The following is a 14,309-nucleotide window of genomic DNA, read 5'->3' as shown; positions in this document are numbered from 1 at the left end:
AAACAGTGAGCCAACTGAGAACTTGTTAGTAAAAATTAATTTTAAATCTATGTGGGGATAACATTTCCCCACCAAACTCATAACCTCTGTTCTTAGTCTCTCCGAAACATAACCATAGTACGGAGAGGAGACATATAACTTTTTCTTACTGACTGTTTGAATTGTTAAATTTTGACTGTAAATTTTATCTAAAACTTCTTGACTTGATTATAATAGAGGTTCAGAGGGAACTCATTGGTAATAAAAAATGAATTTAGAAAATTTTCTTCCTCATGAAACCCCAGATAAGTTGAACATACATGATAACATCTATATAACAGTGTTTTTTATCGAATTGATTTTGTAGATTTTTGGTTCTGAGCTTAAAAAATGAGTGCTTAGTCCTGTAAAAGTTTTTTTTTTTTTTTTTTTTTTCGAAATACTGAGGTCTCAAAGGTATTATGTTTCCGAGAGACCAAGACATCGAGAAAGGGCAAAGTATCATCCTGTTCATTTTCTTTCGTAAATCTTATGTTACGATGCTTTGTATCTAAATAATCTAAAAACTGACTTATGTGATCTAAATTTTTGAAAAGTAAAAATGTATCGTCTACATATCGACGGTACAAAAAAGGCTTAAATTCTACAGGACAATCAGTCAACCATTTCCCTTCACAATAACATAAAAATATATTTGCCAAGGTTGGTCCACACGGCGATACCGTTGCTACTCCGTCTACCTGCTCATATAACTTGTTATTAAACATGAATGTGGATGTAGTGGTAGCTAGTTCTAATAGTATTTTAAATTGTTTTTTTACTGAAACCTTCGAAAATGTCCTCTGGGTTAGGGAAAAGCTGTTCAAGAATTATCTCCAATGTTTCTCTTAAAGGAATGTTTGTGAACAAACTTTCGATGTCGAAGCTGCACATAACGTAGCTATTTGCATCTCCGACAGAATTTATCAAGTCTACAAATTCATAAGTATTTTTCAGGGTATACAGTAGATGACATAAGTTATGTCGAAAGCTCCCGAATAAAGATGATGATAGCAGTATTGACCATCTTATTCCTACTTATATATATATATATATATATATATATATATATATATATATATATATATATATGTGTGTGTGTATGTATATAAATCATGTAAACAGATATACCACTAGTGAAAACAAAAGCATCTTTATTTATCACAAATAAAAAAAAAAACTAGGAAAAATATAAATATAATTAATTCGGAGTCCGTCATTCATTCGTGCATGTAGCCTCCACATTTACAAAACTCCAATTAGTAGAGTTATTCTTTTAAATCAACAAAGACTTTCTAAAAATTCAGAAAAAAATGTATATATATTAACAACAATTGTGATGTTTTCCTTTTCATGAATATCCTAATTACACATACATGTATAAACTGTATATATATATATATATATATATATATATATATATATATATATATATATATATATATATTTATATATATTTATATATATATATATATATATATATATATATATATATATATATATATATATATATATATATATAGTTGTTAAATAATAACAGGGGGACTAACATAGGAGAATCAGTATATATTAAACAAAAAGTCAGACTGCATCAAAAGTTTGTTATAAAAATTTTATATCAAGTTAAAAGATGAAAGAATAGAAAAAGACCACAATATTTGAATGGAACTAGGAAGTCATATCACACCTAATAATAATTCAGAACACAGGAAATAAATAAACGATATGAGAAGTAATGAACAATTGAAATAAAAAATTTTAAAAAGAAGAAAAAGGTACATATATAGAAGAAAGAAAGTTTTGCAGAGCAAGAATTTTTCAAGGAGGAAAGGGATAAAATAAAAAATTGAAATTTTGGAATTGAGCAAAATATATACGTAAGTGAAGAGGGAAGGTGAAACTTGTTGAAATCAACAGTCTGTTTGATCACACAAGAGACAAAAGAATCCAATAGTTTTTGGTATATAATTACGAAGATGTAAATGTGTATCAAAGCAGAGAGGGGATATATATATATATATTTATATATATATATATACATATACATATATATACATATATATATATATATATATATATATATATATATATATATATATATACATATATATATATATATATATATATATATATATATATATATATATATATATATATATATATATATATATATAACACAGCAACAACAAATGGAGCAGTTTCCAGTCCACTACAGGAAAAAGGCCTCAGACGTGTCCTTATTCATGTCTTGGGTTTTGGCCAGCTTTCATCACCACGCTGGCCACTGCGGATTGGTGATGGTTGGAGATTTTCGTCTGATCGCTCAGAGCAAACCAACCTATTATGAGTGGCCTTGACTAGTACAGATTTGCAGATCATGGTAATTTACAAATCCTTTCACCAAGTTAAGGTATGCCCACTGAGAAAGGGATAAACACGTATATATACATATATATATGTGTAAGTACATGTGTGCGTTAAACTTGATAACCACAGAGAGAGAGAGAGAGAGAGAGAGAGAGAGAGAGAGAGAGAGAGAGAGAGAGAGAGAGAGAGAAGGGGGGGGGGATATTAGCTCCTTACCAAATGAAAAGAAAGAATTACATAAGCTCCTCGTGAATAGGCGAACGAAAAAAAGGACACTTTTCTTTTTTACTTCTTGCATCTCCTGATTGAAGAAGCTGTACTGCACCCATCCACCACAAACCCCCCCCCCCTTCCCTTCATTCCCCAAGTACCCCTCCCCTTCCCTTCCTTCCCCTAGTACCTCCCCCGGGGCTGCAGCATCCCTCAAGTCAGGGTTAAAAGAATACATTTTAACCCTAATCTAAACGAGGGCCTTTGCGTCAATAGGCGTAGGAGATGATGATGATAATGATTTGAAAGAAAACTTTACAGTACTCATGAACCGGGGAACATTACTGCTGATATAGATATAGTTTATTGTAAATAAACTCACCTTACCTTGCGCATGATATGTATGTAGTAAAAAAAAAAAGGAGTAAAAATATTTAAGCATATTCACCCTGAAAGTCGTTTTAGATTTTTTTAACTAATTCGCATGCTCTTTCGTTTGACCTTGATTCAAATGTCTTGTATCTGTTTGCCTGTTCGTTTTTTTGGTATGTGATTCGTTGGAGTCTGCTCCTGCTGGAGGAAAAAAAAAAAAAAGAAAAAAAAAAAAAAAAACAGGTTTGGAATTACATATTCTAAAACCTTCCTCTCGCTGACTAGTACTTTTTAATAGTGTATTGTCGGTATCTTCTGATAGCCATAGAATTCTCGTTATACTCTATATTTATTAAAAGAATAGACCTGAGTTGAATGATAATTTGTCTGATATAGGATACTATAGCGATTGTGTAATTCTGTTTAACTATTGAAAAGATGTGTCATTTTTTTAATTTATGAGCTTCTTTCTTTTAAGTATCATTCACTTCTTATCGTCCATTTCGCGCTTCAATTTTTAGTATGTCTAACTTTTATTATTAAGATTTATTTATTCATTTATTAATTAATTAATTTATTTATTTTTTTTCTTTTTTTTTTTTTTACTATGTTCCATATTAACATTTGATGTTGATCCATTTGACTTATTCTGTTTCAGGAAATTTGTCCTGGAGTTCTTTGTATTCTTAAAAAAAATATTGTTTTTAATTTACCTCAGTTTTCTAGTTTATAAAAGATAGCTTTATGATTTTTTTTGTAAATTTTGTCATTTTTATTTTTGTGAATTGGCATTATCACAAAGTATCAGCGTCAAAAGCTCGCAAATAAAGATTTTCTCTAAAATCTAGAAAAAATTATTTACCACAAAATAAGATTTTCCAAATGCTATACTATTACAGAATTGACACATTTTACACACACACACACACACACACACACACACACATACATATATATATATATATATATATATATATATATATATATATATATATATATATATATATATATATATATCTCTTATATAGTGAATGTAGATGTTCTATATGCCACAAGCAAGAACTCTTAGCAAATAGCTATGTGCAAAAGTTTACACAAAAGGCAGCTAAGTCTAGAGGAAGATTTGTGAGCACATTAACATAGCTGGAAAACCGTCATTAAGTGGAACATGGAGCTGAACTAAATGCTGTTTATGGATTATATATATATATATATATATATATATATATATATATATATATATATATATATATATATATATTATATATATATATATATAAAGTGCAGAGGAAAAGACACTGAAATGTACTAGCTAGCGTAAGTTCAATAGCCAGAAATAGACAGAATTTATATATATATATATATATATATATATATATATATATATATATATATATATATATATATATATATATGTGTGTGTGTGTGTGTGTATGTGTATGTGTATGTGTATGTGTATGTGTATATATAAAGTGCAGAGGAAAAGACACTGAAATGTACTAGCTAGCGTAAGTTCAATAGCCGGAAATAGACAGAATTAGGCTACTAGATAGACAAGAGTAGTTCGGTGTAATCATTTTTTTTTTTTTTTTTTTTGCCAACTGAGTAAGAAATGGCCGATAATAAATGGATCTGTGTAATGATGATTAAAGTATATGTAGATATTCATTTGCTCGAATTATTGAGCTATAGGCTAAATATATCTTACCATGTTGGCAAAAAGATAATTCTATCAACATTTATTTTATAATTTTACAGGTTGTGAGTATCAGAAAAAAATGGACTGCTATAAACCCAAGGGCCCCAACAGGAAAGGAGTATTCCAGTGAGGAAAAGAAATAAATAAACTACACGAGAAGTAAGGAATAATTAATATATAATATTTTGAGATCAGTAACAACGTTAAAATAGATTTGTAATTCATAAGCTATGAAGCGAGATTAAGGTCAGCCTGTTCAACATAAAAACATTCGCCGCGATTTCGAACTTTCTGAAGTTCCGACGATTCAACTGCCTGATTAGGAAGATCATTCCTGAATCTGATCTTAGTGAAATGAAACCTCTAGTATACTGCGTAGTATTGAGCCTTATGATTTAGAATGTATGACTCTTAGAATGAGATGATCGAGTAAACTGTGGGGACAAACGTGTCCCAAAAGAAGAAGAGAGAGGAGAGTAGCGCTGGGACAGATCTAGGATAAGATGCTGATACCTAGTTGGTAGTAGCCTTAATCTCATCTCTAATACAGCGAGAGAAAACAAGTATCACGATGCTGGAAGTGGATTAGAAATACATTCAAATAATGATAGCTAAGATAAAAAAAAACTTAGACCCGTTAAATAGTGAAAGAGAGCCAATTCTAACATAGTGTAGAGAACACAGGGTGAGGGACTTTATACATCAAAATGGATTAATAGTAGGCTATACTATATATCCTATTTTCTAGGAACAGGCGACTATTGTAGTGGGACAGATCTTGGTACCAGAATATTTCAAAATCAGGATGGATATAGTGTATGAACTCATTGTTAAAGATTAGGCTACCCAGGAACAAAAACACAACATCAAGTAACTAGCTGTTTCATTTATCCATGAGTGGTTGTAGATGTCACCATATTTTGCAGATCGTGAAACATATGCCGGAAGATTGCATCAGCATTCAGCAGATTACTTGAACATTTGGTCTGATTAATGGAAATGTCTTAAGGATCCCAACATCTGTCAACAAATAGGATAGATTATTACTATTGAGTAATTTCCATTCATAAATGTTACTCTTTCAAACCGTATTTTATCTCTGATTAATCTCTTTTCATTAGAGTTTATGGTGTTATGAGACAACATTATTTTCTATAGTCTATTCTACAAGACACTGACCATAGTCCTGTATCTGCTTTGATGACCCAGTATGGAGTACTTGATGGAATTTCATACGTAATTGTTGTTATTTTATTGGTTTTCCAGATCTCTTATCTATTTATATTTTATTTCATTCCAGGTCTCTATATTACGAGATATTGTTGGAATAACCACTGTTTGATATATTTTCTTTCTTTCAATGCCTTCTTTCGTATGCTCCTACGTAATATTTACGTAGATTTGAACCATGTACGCAACCCTTTGGTTTTTTGTATACTCACTTCTTTGTTTCCTTTCTCAGTATACTATTCTCCAAGATACTTTTGCTTGAATTTCATCTTCCTTTATTTCCTTTCATTTGGTAATAAAAAGTACACCTGATATTTTGGGATTGGTACTTGATAGAGAAGTTTTCCAGGATATCCAAACCATGACAGTTACTTATATGTGGAGGACATGAATCATCTACAAAAAACAGGGATTTAATTTCAATACGCATTGACGATGTTAAATATTTTGCTACTGATGCTATTCACCTTGTTTGTTCCTATGCTGTATACCTTGGTTTATTTTTTACTTTTCCTGCTATGTCAATGTTATCTGTTTCCTGTAGGACAGTTAACAACTGATATAACTTTGCCATTCCTTTTTCATTACCACTTCTTCTTTCCGTCCAATAATTTTCCCCCTCTTTAATTATTTTTTATACAATCTTTCATAACCAATTTAACGAAGCATTAAAGATGAATGTTTGTCCTTTCATGTAAGCATTATAGTTGAATATCCTTAAGCGGATTGAACAGTTAGGAACAATGTTAGGAACCACAAAGGGTAACCGTTACAAAGGATATGACCTAACACAAAATACTACTCTGCACTCTGCAGTCTAGATGCGACTGTCAAAGTTGATATAGTGTAACAAATAAAATCAAGTGAAAAACGAAAGGAAGGTAAAGTAGTAAATTAAAGTAAGTGCTAAAAGGAAATTAGCTAATGAATTGTAAAGAAAAATTGAAGAAACGAAATTGTTAACGATAAATTTGTGGCATGTAAATAGGAATGGCAGAAGGGATTAACTAATGAAATTAAAAGAATTGTAGACGAAAGCGTAATAGATAGATTTGGGTATTATTGTAGTTACGGACGGGGAATTTTTCCTAGTAAAAACCAACTTTTCTTTACAGAAAAACGACCATTTCCTTAAAAAATGACAATTTTTTCGCAAATAAATACTTATATATATATATATATATATTTATATATATTTATATATATATAATATATATATATAATATATATATATATATATATATATATATATATATATATATATATATATATATATATATAGGGTTGTATGTATGATAGCGGCCACCTGTATTTATGATTACGGCTAACTTTAGAATACGGCAGTGAAAGGGGGGCTGCAGCGTAGCGTTAGCCCCCCTCCATAAGTTAAATAGATAAGGAAACGGCTTGTAGGTTAGGTTAGGGGGGGAAGTTTAGGTTAGTTGATGTCAATTTTTAATCCAAATGGGTAGAACTGGCCGCTGATAAACAAAGGCTCCTCTCTCTCTCTCTCTCTCTCTCTCTCTCTCTCTCTCTCTCTCTCTCTCTCTCTCTCTCTCTCTCTCTCTCTCTCTCTCTCTCTCTATATATATATATATATACACACACACATGTATATACATATACATATACATATATATATCCACTAAAGAGGTTGTCGGGTATATTAGGATATGGGGTCTAAAGTAAACGTAAGCAAGATATGCTGTTCATACTGTGGCAGGAGGTAGCTGATGACAGTGAGCTTTCTGAACTTTGCTCATACACCTTTAAGTAGGCTTCACATAGTTAAATGGTTTGTCAAACTCTGTTTGACAAACACATTTATGAAATGATGTGTGAGAGGGGTATTTGATTGTCAAACATGTTGGTAAAATGGTTTGAAGAAAGTCTGATCGAGCTTTACTTGTGGGCAAGGATTTGTTCATCCTCCTACTGTTTACATGTAAGAACAAACGGTTTTTTTTCATCAATATTTTAGTCTGGTAAAACACATAAAATAAAATCTTATCAATAGATTATTGGAGAAAATATGTAATAAGAGACAAACAAAATTTATTAACTCAAGGTAAATAAAAAATTTTTCTTAAGTCCCTTGTTTATCTTCAAAGTGACACAGAGTAGCCCCTGTTACTTTGTATGTTCGTTCCTATTCTTTTAAGCTCCACCCCTTTGTGCACTGTGATAATTTTCACCCAATTGCACAGTAGCTCCACCCACTGAACTTGGTGCTCCCATGGAAACACTGTAGTTTCTCTCAATGTATTACAATTGGGTATTAGATTTTGGCAGGATTTTGACTTGATGAAGTGTTTATCCTTGACATTACTGCGCGTGGATGAGGAAAAAAATAGGCTATTCACTACCGTTTTGCTTTATCTGTAATACTAATTGGCCAATCAATACTTTTGCGGAATGGGACTCTATTGAAATATTACTTTGTTCCGTAACCGAAATACAAACCACGCTATTTACATTGGGTTTACCTTTAAGCGCAGCTGAAATGACGAGCCAATAGTTTTAACGAGAGTTAATTACCCCCGCGCTAGTTAGCGGGGGGTAGGGGAAGGGTAGCTTGCTACCCCTCCCCCCCCCACACACCGGTGACTTGCTCCACTTCACTTTTGGCTCGGCGGTGAACAGACGTCCTCATTGACAGCCTTTAATCTTTTTTCTGCTTCTTCTTTTCTACAGCTTGTGTGTTGGTTTGAAGTTGACTTTCGTTATTATTATCTTACAATGCGTACGTGCCCTGGTGTTGCCGGCCGCCCTTGTGGGACCTTTATGTCGGCCTTAGATACGGACCCTCACACCCTTTGCCCTCAGTGTCGGGGCCGACGGTGTGACCAGGAAAACATGTGTTGTGAGTGTAGGGAGTGGTCTGCCTCCCAGTGGGAGAGGTTTGGCCGCCGGCGTAAGAAGAAGTCCAAGAGAGACCGTTCTCCTTCGGGGGTTGCCTTGAAGGTGGAAGGTTCTCGGGATTCTTTTTTCGCCGCCCAAACCTCCTCCGAAGCTCCCCCTCGACCGGCTCCTAAGGAGAGTCGGCCGAGTGGTAGCGCAGGCCCTAGTTTTGTTTCCAGGAAATACCTGAGATTCTGCCTAGACGACAAGATCTACCAGTTCAAGGTGCTGTGTTTCGGTCTCTCCATAGCTCCTCAGGTGTTCACCAGAGTGTTCACTCTGATTTCATCTTGGGCGCACAGGAACGGCATTCGTCTCCTTCGTTATCTGGACGATTGGCTGATCCTAGCAGACTCGGAGTCGACCCTTCTTCGGCACCGAGACAGGCTTCTGGATCTTTGCCAGGATCTGGGGATCGTGGTAAACCTCGAGAAGTCCTCTCTGCAGCCGTCCCAACGACTGGTTTATCTAGGCATGCTAATAGACACCAATCTCCACAAAGCCTTTCCATCAGACGACCGGATAGCAAGGCTGAGGAGGGTGGCGGAACCCTTCCTCAGGCGAGAAGAACTCCCCGTCCAGTCGTGGTTGCGTCTCTTAGGTCACCTATCCTCCCTGGCTCGTCTGGTTCCAAACAGCCGTCTCAGGATGAGATCCCTTCAATGGCGGCTCAAGTCCCGGTGGAATCAAGGATCCGATTCCCCGGACATTCTGATCCCAATGGGGTCTCTGGAACAGACGGACTTGCGATGGTGGCTGGTCGACGAGAACCTGCGGAAAGGAGTGAGTCTTCTCGTCCTCCCCCCGGAATTGACTCTGTTTTCGGACGCGTCAAAAGAAGGGTGGGGGCCCCACGTTCTGAACCAGAGGGCCTCAGGCCTTTGGTCAGAATCAGAAAAGTGCCTACACATCAACCTGCTAGAATTGAAGGCCGTCTTTCTGGCTCTTCAGCAGTTCCAACGGTCCCTGGCGGGTCACTCCGTGGTGGTGATGAGCGACAACACCACGGTAGTGGCTTAAATCAACAAGCAGGGAGGCACTTTTTCGCAGCAGCTATCCCATCTTGCAGTAGAGACTCTGAGGTGGACCGAAATCCACTCGATAACACTATCAGCTCGCTTCATTCCAGGCAAGAGGAATGTGCTCGCCGACAGTCTGAGCAGGGCCTCGCAGATAGTGATTACCGAGTGGTCTTTGGATCCTCAGATAGCCAGCAAAGTCCTGACTTTGTGGGGTTCCCCGACAGTGGGTCTGGCCAAACGCCTGTTCCTGTGGCTGCGGTAGCGGAAGGCTCTGACTCCTCCTCCAAACATACTTCGAGGGAGGAGCTTAGTCCCACGGTTTCTCCTTCTGGTGATACTCCCTCTCGGGGGAGTTCACTTATAGAGACTCCTCTTTGGAGGCCCATTGATGGTCAGCCTGCTGATCCCACGGCCCCTCGTGGGCGTATAAGGCGGAAGGCTCGTCCTCCCCTTCGCCGTAGAGTCCTTCCTTCCCCCTTCAAAGGGGTTAAGAGGCTCCCCTTCAGCTCATCGTCACCACAGTCCTCTGCCGAGGAGATGACTCGCCGTTCTCCTGTCCTGCCAGCTACCAACCTAGACCTCTCCGGGGATCGTTCGCGATCCCCTTCGGAGGATGGTCGTCCTTCGGGACAAGGTGACCTGTCGCCCAGACCTTCTACATTTAAAGCTGCTGATGTGCTTTACGCGCCACCTGAGACTGCCTCTGCGCAATCTCCAGGCCCTTCGGGGCTACAGGGACTTGAGCGCGAAACTGCGCCTCTCGCCCCTAAGCGCAAGGCACGGCCTGCGCTCCCGCCTGCTGTTGGTCCTGTTGATCCTGACATAGCGCCTCGGCGCTCACCCTTAGGCGTTCGCGCCGCTGTTCCTGTCACGCGCCAGGGTTCCCCTGCGCGCCCACGCCCTTCGGCGCCCCGTCGCCCTCCAGCAGTTCCTGAAGTAGCGTGCAAGCGCCCAACTGCGCAGACGCGCCCTGCTCCTGATATAGCGCCGCCGCGCTCACCTGCGCACACGCGGCCAGTTCCTGATATGGCGCCTACGTGTCCACCGGTGCCCCAGCGGCCACCTGCGCCCACGCGCCCTCCAACGCCTCGGCGCCCCCCAGTTCCTGTTTCATCGCGCGCGGTCCAGGAGGTTCCTGAGTTGGCGCACAGGCGCCCTCAGGTTCCTGCGGACTCGTCGCGCCCTTTGGGGGATAAGCGCGACACGCGCCCAAGCTCGGTTCCAGTTCCAGCGCTCACGCGCACACCAACGCACTCGCGCGTCGCTTTGGACCCATCGCGCCCACCTTGGGAGATTCGCGATACGCGTCCGCGTGCAGTTCCTGCACCAGCGCCCACGCGCTCACCAACGCGACCACGCGTCGCGGCAGCTCAGTACGTCGCCCCAGAGGTTTCCAAGTCAGCGCACAAGCGCTCATGGCCGCCTCTGGGACCGCACGAGCTTGCTACAGATATGATCGCGCACGACGCTCCAGTATCGCGTCCTGTTCCTGCTACGCGCCCCGTTCCTGTATTTAAGACAACTAACGTTGCCCAACGAACTCCAGAGCGCCCTCACGCGTCTCGCCCCGCGCGGCCTCCGCAGCAGCGCTCCCCGGTGCGACCACATCCTGATGTGCGCCATGTGCGCCCACGATCGCCAGCGCGACTAGCGCGCCCACAGGCGAGTGTGCCGGTCCTACCAGACCGACGCCAACCCCCTCGCCCCCAGGCCGCTCGCGACCCTGCTCCAGCGCTAACGCGCCCTCAGCCGGTTCTTCCGGACACGCGCTCAGGCGCCCCCGTTATCTCGCGTCCTTCGGGGCCGCGCCAGGTCGCTGCGCGCCCGCGCCTTTGGCCTCCTCCTGTTCCAGCTCCTGATCGCCGCACGCCTACACCATCGCCTATGTTCTCTCGCGACCATGTTCCCGCTCCAGCTGCTGCGCAACCCCGCGCCCACGCGACCGCGCTTTTGATCATCCACCTGTGCGCCATCGCGCCCGCCCCCGCCCACGCGGGTGCGCGCGCGATTTTCCAGCATCGCGCCTTCCATTCACGCGCGACCCTGATCTGGGCCCGATACACGAGCCCCAGCGTGATCGCCGTCAGGTGGACCCTTCCTTGTCGCGCTCCCCTCCCCGCAAGCGCAGACCAGCGCGCTGGCCAGAGGGGGAGCGCTCCCCGGACAGGTCTAGGATTCTTCTCTTTCAGCCCTGCAGGCGAACCCTCGTTTGCCGACTCCTCCTAGGGATCCCTCGATCCCCTTCCCTCCAGAGGGAGTGTCCGACAGCGCGGCTGTCAGACAGCAGCCCTGGTTAGGCACCCTACTCAGAGCTCTTGTGCAGGTGATTAAGCCAGCCCTCTCTGATTCGGGTTGCGAACCAGCAGCAGCTTCCTCCCCCCTGAAGAGGAAGAGAGGAGTCTCTCCTGTGGATCGTCCTCCGAGGCCTATCCTGTCCGCGCGCAGATCCTTACGTAAGGCTCCTACTCCCCCTCAGATCTTCTCGCCCTCCCCTGCGGAGGAGGATTACCCCTCCTCAGGAGAGTCGGACGAGCAGGAATACTCCCTCATCGCACCAATGAAGGAGGTTCCTCCTCTTCCCGAGAGGTCTCCTCGTCCTGAGGTGGAGAAGGACCTGCCCCTTCGCTTCTCGAGGGAGCCTAAGGACTCTAAGACGATTCCCAAATTGTCAGCTAGGATCAGGCAGGAACAGTCTAGAGCCGTCGAGGATGCCCACGTGTCCCCCCAGGAAGAGCCCCTGGGGACCGGAGACTTCGCTGCAAGTCCTTCAGGAGGAGAGCACCAGGAGTCAGAACATGCGTTCTGGCAAGTCCTGACCCTCATGAGGAACCTTAATGGGATCCCAGACCCTGAGGTCCCACCTCGTGAAGGGAAGAACATGGTTCTGGACCGCGTCTATGGCACTCAGAAACCCTCTAGGGCCAGTGCAGCTTTGCTTTGGTCCCAAGGGATGAAGAGTGCCAGGGACAAGATCGAGTGCCAGCTCACTGAGCTTGCCTCCTCCAGCAGATCGAGTGCCGGTAATAAGCTCCTCCCGCCTCCTCGAGTCCATCAGAGGAGGTACTTTGAGATCCTCGAGGAGTCTTCGCTGAGTCTTCCCTTGCATCACTCCGTGGAAGAACTCACAGGGGGAGTCCCTCTAGAGAGACTCTCCAACTGGCACGTGCCCTTCTCAGCCACTGAGATCCAGAGCCAGGAGAAGGTCATCAAGTGCGCCATGCAGGCGACTTCATGGCTCGACATCTGGCTGGGGTCTCTGGGCATCCTGGTGCGGTCCGAGGACCTCTCCAAAGAAAGCACAAGGAAGGCGCTGGAAACCTTTCTCCTCTCGGGCACACGGACCATTGAGTTCCTGTCCCACCAAGTCTCGAGCTTGTGGGCCAACACGATCCTCAAGCGCCGGGACGCTGTGGCCGAGAGGTTCCACCATAAGGTACCCAGTGCGGAGTCTAGCAGGCTCAGACACTGCTCGGTAAGAGCCTGTTCGAGCCTAAGAACATGGAGCTCACTGCCGAGAGGTGGAGGAAATCCAACCAGAATTCCCTCATCCATAGGGCCCTGACATCGAGGCCCTACAAGCCTCCTGCAGCCCAGCAGCCCCGTCCTGCCAAGGACACAAAGAAGACGACCGTCGCAGCGAAGCTCAAGGTGTCTAAGCCCTTTCCTGCCAAGAGCAGGAGGGGCAAGAAGTCCTCCAGGGGAGACAGAAACCCTAGAGGTACCAGCCGAGGCCGGAAGCGCTAGGGTTGGCAATCCCCCTGCATGTCCACCAGTGGGGGGATGCCTTCAGAGTTGCGCAACAAGGTGGCAGCAACTCGGGGCGGATGCCTGGACGATCTCCGTGATCTCTCTAGGGTATCGCGTCCCGTTCACAGCCTCTCTACCTCCCCTGACAGCGAATTCAGTGTCGTTGAACTCTTTTACCATGGGATCAGCAAAAGGGCAGGCCCTCCGGGCCGAAGTCCAGACCATGTTGGAGAAGGACGCTCTCCAGGAGGTCGTGGATGGGTCCCCAGGCTTCTACAGTCGACTCTTTCTTGTGAGAAAGGCGTCTGGAGGCTGGAGACCAGTTATCGACCTCTCGACCCTGAACGGGTTTGTCAAGCAGACTCCGTTCAGCATGGAGATGGCAGACACGGTTAGGCTTGCAGTGAGACCACGAGACTTCATGTGCACACTGGATCTGAAGGACGCGTACTTCCAGATCCCAATCCATCCGTCTTCAAGGAAGTACCTGAGATTTTGCCTAGACAACAAGATCTACCAGTTCAAGGTGCTGTGTTACGGTCTCTCCACAGCTCCTCAGGTGCTCACCAGAGTCTTCACCATCATCTCTTCATGGGCTCACAGGATCGGCATCCGTCTCCTTCGTTATCTGGACGACTGGCTGATCCTGGCAGACTTGGAGGCGACCCTTCTTCGCCACCGTGACAGGCTCCTCGAAGTTTGCCAAGATCAGGGGATCGTGGTAAACCTCGAAGTCCTCCTCT

General features: G+C 42.9%; 1 protein-coding gene across 2 annotated transcripts in view; it reads left to right on the top strand.

Annotated features, from left to right (window-relative positions):
* The first annotated feature begins 4,718 nt into the window (after positions 1-4,718).
* The window catches only part of Wwox (WW domain-containing oxidoreductase), a 111,234-nt gene continuing 101,643 nt past the window's right edge, over positions 4,719-14,309 (top strand). The window contains exon 1 of one of the 2 annotated variants that reach the window (XM_068363709.1): positions 4,719-4,825. The gene's annotated coding sequence lies outside the window, so the exon portion shown is untranslated. Of the gene's footprint in view, positions 4,826-6,737; positions 6,796-14,309 lie in introns of those variants that run through there. The other variant, XM_068363710.1, reaches the window with a different exon arrangement.

The sequence above is a fragment of the Palaemon carinicauda genome, chromosome 40, assembly GCF_036898095.1.
Source record: "Palaemon carinicauda isolate YSFRI2023 chromosome 40, ASM3689809v2, whole genome shotgun sequence".
NCBI lineage: Eukaryota > Metazoa > Arthropoda > Malacostraca > Decapoda > Palaemonidae > Palaemon > Palaemon carinicauda.
This window is presented reverse-complemented; position numbering and strand designations above follow the sequence as displayed.